The sequence below is a fragment of the Arachis duranensis genome, chromosome 1, assembly GCF_000817695.3.
Source record: "Arachis duranensis cultivar V14167 chromosome 1, aradu.V14167.gnm2.J7QH, whole genome shotgun sequence".
Taxonomy (NCBI): Eukaryota; Viridiplantae; Streptophyta; class Magnoliopsida; order Fabales; family Fabaceae; genus Arachis; species Arachis duranensis.
In genome coordinates this window covers 3,843,309-3,849,485 of record NC_029772.3, presented here as the reverse complement: position 1 = coordinate 3,849,485, position 6,177 = coordinate 3,843,309, and positions in this window count along the sequence as shown.

The following is a 6,177-nucleotide window of genomic DNA, read 5'->3' as shown; positions in this document are numbered from 1 at the left end:
TATTTAAGAATATTTTTTAATTTAAAAAAGAAGTATTATAAAAAAATTGATGACCACCGACCCGGATCGATTGGACAGGTAGGGGTGGCAGCGGGGCGAGTAGGGGCAGGATTAAAAAAAAGACTAATGTTTAATCACTACAAATTTATAGCAAAATAAAAAAATTGCATCAAAAGAGTCTTCAATCATTATTCTTATTCTTCCACCATTTAACAAACCTATATTGAAAACACAGCATAAAAACTAGTTAAGTTAAGCATTATGATCAGTAAACACAAAGTTTTATCAAATAACTTGGCACCATTTTTAAAAAAAAGTGAAATAATTTTTCAGAAATAACAGCAATACCATTGAGAAGAAAGCAACACGAAATTAAAATTCCAAAACAAAGAAAAACAAAAATAGAAGCAGCTAACACTTATTTTAGAATTGAACAATTTACATAAGTATAGTTTCCATGGTCAACAAATAAAATAACTCTAATGATGATGCAATTAAAAATTACTATATAACTATGCAGAAATAGTTACTCTAACTCTTACTTTGTAAAATAATAAATAAAAAAACCAATCTTAGTAATGCCTCATGCTAAGAAATAAGAATATATAAAAATTGAGTCCTATTAACCAATCTCACCACTCTTTACCTGTTAACCACAACTAATCAAGTGTTATCCCAGCAAAAATTTCTCAATTATATCAAAAGATCAAGTGCAAACTCTACAAGCCTGGTTCCAAGTTCTAAGTTTCTAGTCAATCTTTTTAAAAGTAAAGCCAAAAACAAATTAGCACCAATGCATCATATATCACATTGTAGTCTCTTCTCTAAATACTTAAACCAGCTTGACAAGAACTAACTTTTAAAAAAAATTTAAGTTTATTCAATGTTAATTCTAATAAAATTCATTGTATAAAATAAGAGTAACAAATTTACAGTCAACGGGTTAATAATTTAATAAGCAAATTTGATACAACAATGCTAAATGTAAGCTGTAACATCAGCAAGTGAATCACTCATTACCTAAATAAGTTTCATGTGTATACATAGCAAGCATGATGACTTGATGGTGTTAGATTGAAATCAATTATAACTAATCAAGCACAAATCACAAGATTGACTGACTCTGAATCAGCTCCAAAAGAATACATGGCATTATGGATAATCAGCCTTCAATTTTATAACTACCACAAGTATCTTGATTGCTAGAAAATATTAATCAGGAAAGCCATAAACAATGCTTAAACAGAAAAGCCATATGATATATATTTAACATAAAAAATGAGAAGTAATAGATAATTTCAGTTTCCAAACATACTTTGAATTAAAAAAATACACATAAATTAGGCCGATTCTTATTAGCTAGTAAGTAAGAAAACTTACAGTTATTACTCAAACAAATTTCAAAACTCATGTTTTAAAGAAGTACATAAATCAACTCAGATTAGCAAATGTTAATTTCTTTAAAAAGGAGAGGACCTTGGCAGGGCCAACAAGTTCCTGAGTACTGAGGACATCATTCTTTATATCGTCATTTAGAGATTTTTCAAGATCAATAATTATTGTACTCAAATAAGTCCTTCGTCAACAATTTACATAATATTAATGAAAAGGCAAGTTTAACTTTTCTAACATAAAAAAAATTAACTATAAAATCTACTCACAAAAAACAAATCTGGAGAAGGCAAGAAGCAAAGAGCAAGCCAGTAAGCTGTAAGTAGTGAATAAAGGAGGAGTGCTTGCTGCTTACCAGTGAGACGATGACAGAGGAAGGAAGGACCGGAGACTGCAAATCGAAGAGACGAACGGCGAGGAGAGTGACGGCAACGAGAGAAGTGCGAGCGAAGTGAGTACGGTGAGGGAGAGCGGCGAGGTGAGCGACTGCGTGACGACGGCGGTGAGCGACTGAGCAAAGCAAGCAACAGCGGCGGTGAGCCACGGAGGCGGTGAGCAAGGTTGCTGCTGTGTGGGTTTCTGGGATCTGGGTAAGTGAGTGCTGTGTGTGTTTCTGAGATTTGGGTATGTGGGTAGGTGGGTATGAGGGTATGAGGGAGGCAACCCTAATTGCTAAGAGAGATATATATATGAGAGAGTATATGTACACTCCGGAGCAGGTAGGGGCGGGTTTACCATGAACCCAATCCCGCCCCACCCCAATCAACACCCCGCCCCGTTCAGGACCCGCCCCGCTTCGGGTCGGGTTTAAACCCGCTCCGGTCGGGTTGGGCGGGTCGGGTACCGCGGGTTCGGGTACTCCTGCCACCCCTACCCATATCCAGTCGGCTTCATGAATATCATGTTGGATCGTTGTCGATTGGACATGCTGATTGGACCAGTCAGCTATTTCGACCCAGTAAGTCGGACATAATTGACGAGATTAACCTGAAATTGAGACAAATGTAATTGTTTATGTCGGTTTAAATGGTCGTTTAGACCATGCTAATTGACTAACTGTGATTATTGATGGTAATAAAAAAGTGTGATAAATAAATGGTTGAAAATAAAATATAAAATTAATTTATTATATCAATTTTTAAATCAATCCGTTTATGTTTTACATTATTCTAAACACAATAATTCCTTTCAAATCAAATTAAATCAATTTCCTAAAATTTTTGTTCTAAACTTAATTACCCTTACAGAAACATTGAAGTAAAATGTTATTCAGCATGACACACATGCACAAATTCTATTTAGGTTTATTGATTGAATTTATATTGGAATTTCTTTCTTTTCCGTTTTCGTGGTTTATATATATTACAGGCTGGATCTGCTGCTGACTCTCCATTTATAATTGTCGTCCATTAAAAAGGAAGATATTTGGTAGAGGTTTTTCTTTTTTATTTATATTTGGAGTTAGCTAGTGTGTAATATGTGACCCCCTAATTGGTGTATGTGATCTATCCACTTAACTTGATAGGAAAAAGATTAATCTTTCTATGAATTTTTGAAGTCAATGATGACTTTCAATTCGATCGATGACATGTGTGTTCTCTAGGTATGGTAAGAACAATGAGTAGGCAAAACTGGTCTATTAGTCTAGCTAAAAGATTTAATATCTTGTCTGCTGGCTTATGAAATGCTAAAAATCTTGATTGAAATTGATTGATTTTGAGGGTCAAACTCTCAGTTCATGAAACTTCCCTCTTGGAAGAACAATGAAGCCTAAGGAGAAAATTGACGTACATTTATTAATTAAAATTTATGAGATGATTTTATTTTTTTATTAAATTATTATTTAATAAATCTTAACTATAAACTTTATATGAAAATAGTTGTATATGAACCTTTATCTAAAGGTAAATTATTAATGTTCAAGATTAAAGATGTGAGAGCATAGTTCCTGGTAAAATGTTTAAAATGTTTTGGTCCCTCGTAAGTCGTATCCTTGACTCAAATATTTAGGATTATTCTTATTCTACCACTATTAATTATTAATTACTGAATTAAATTTAAGAGTAACTGGTCCTCTCGTTACAAATAGCAAAGTCTATAAATAAAGGATCAAAATTTTCTAAAATAAAAAATTAATAAAATAATAAAATAAAAAATTACTTATTGTTAAATTAAGATAATAAAATATATATAATGAGATTGTTTTTTAGTAGGGGTGAACACGGGTAACGAGTATCCGATTACCCGTCTGAATTCGAACCGAACTAATTAAATTGGTTTTGAAATCAATGTATAATCGGGTCTAATTCGAACCAAACCGATAAATTTTGTTAGTGATTGGTTCGGGTATTGGTTTTAGGGGTGCAAAACCCGAACCAACCCGTAAATCCGATCATATATTAATTAAATAAAAAAATAAAATATATATGTTTGAATTTTATTAATTAAATAAAATATGACTTTTAGTGAATTTTCTATTGCACTTTTGTATTTCTATTAGACAAAGATTATTCACTATTAATATGTTTGAATTTTAATGAGTTTAGTTTTTAATATATTTGGTGTTTAACATGTTTGAATTATTTCTATTGATATTAAATATTTATTATATTTGTTGAATTTTTAAGATAAAATTTTGGTTTTTTTTTTAATGAATTTTAAAGTCCAATTATCCGAATTAAACCAATTCATTCTTAATCAATTTGATTTGGTTCGAGTACATACACATACAGAAAAACACAAATTCAAAACAAGTCAAACCAATTATAATTTAATCAATTCAATTCTAATTTCACTTTAAACTCAAACCAAACCGACTCGTGCTCACCTCTATTTTTGAGTCGCTGGGAGAATATTTCACCCTCAATTATTCATTCAAATAAGCAGGAGAATATGCTGCATAAACAGACCTAATATCTGTTTTCCCCTGCTTTATGGAAAAGATAATTGGGATACAATAAATAGGAGCGATGATAAGATAAAGTTCAAGTTTCATTCTAACTATATTCGTGTTAAACCTCTCAATTCGAATTTTATGAATTTAAATCTTATACAGTAAAAAAGTTGATAAAATAATAAAATAAATTAATTATTATAAATTTTATAATTTTTACTCAAACACAATATTTAATTCTTTTATTTTCGGTGCTAGACACGATAGATTTTTTTTATTAGAAAAGATCTAAAATATATAGTCATATTCCTCCGAGTTCCGAGAATTTATTAGACTTCTATTTCACTACGTAATGTGTTGAAATATGACACCTTGAGACTTTTGAATTTAGACTTTTTGTGTGTAGCTGTTCAAAATTTTATATATATATATTTTTCTCTCTTTTAATTACCTTTTTCTTTCTTTCTTTCTTTCTTTTTTTTTATCTTCTTTTGCATTAGTATTGTTGAGGAGGCTAGCTAATATAAATATTCATTTTAATTTTAAAAAAATTTCAAACCAAATATTTTAGTTTTTAATTAAATTAAAATTAATTATTCAATTAATTTTAATAATTAATTTTGTCAATCACTTAAGTTTTTTGTTCCATCAATTTTAACAGAAGACAAATAATCTTTAATAACTCTAACAGAAGACAAAATAATTCGATTCCCTCTATTTGAAAACGGCACTATTTTTCTCTAATTTCTATCATATCTTGCATAATACTAACAGTTTAACATTACAACTTCAAGTTACATAATACACACTTTATAACTTCTATGTTTATAAGAAAAAAAATCTTCAATTTGTTCTCAACCAATTCATATTCAGGAAACTAATGACTATGTCTCTCAAGTATTTGTCGTCTTCGATGAATCCCATGAATCTAGACATTAAGTCCGATTTGTTAAGACTCGTCATCGTCGTCGCCATCTCCCTCCTCATCTTCCCTATCATCCCATGATCATGTTGTGTACCACTCCAATCGCTTTCTAGCTTCACCTTTTTCTTTGAATCAATATTCCGTAATCGCTTCAGTTTTTATATGAGCAGCGACAATGACATTGCTCGTTGTACTGATAGCTTGGATGTGAGGACGAAACTATCTGCTAGCTTGGACTTCGAGAGAGAAGGAATAAAGCACTCAAGGTCTATTCCAAATGAAAATTTGCATATAATGTTGAAGGAGATTTTTTTCTAAGATGTCTTTATGTCCAACAATCTATATTGCTTGTCGGAAAGTGGAGAAATACGTATCCTTAGGGTAGTTGTGAAACTTGGTCTTGAGGATGTGGTGGATATTGTCAGGATTAGAAGTGATGCTGTTATCGAGGACGTGGAGGTGGATATTTTTGGTGGGTAAAATGTGGAGGAAGTGGGTGTACTAGTCATAGAAATTTGAGATGTGTGTGGTTCATAACATGTTGAGGTAGGTGCGACACGCGTGACAGTTACACCATGGCTTGATCTTGAAACTAAAGAGGAGGAAAAAAAAGATAAAGAAGAAGACTGTAAAGGTTAGGGTTATGCATGATACGATAAAAATTAGAGGAGAAATGTGTCGTTTCTAAATAAAAGAGGCAGAAATTATTTTATTTCCCGTTAAAATTGTCAGGGATCATTTTGTCTCCCACTAAAATTGACGGAGCAAAACAACTAAATGATTGACAGAGTTGATTATTAAGAATTAATTAATTAATTAATTTTAGTTAATGACTAAAGTGTTTGGTTCAAAATTTTTTAAAAACCAAAATCAGTAAATACTATATATATATTACTTTAATTATTCTTTTCGCGTAGCTTTAATTTTTTATATATTCCTTTAATTTGTTGGCTTTCATAATCTCCTT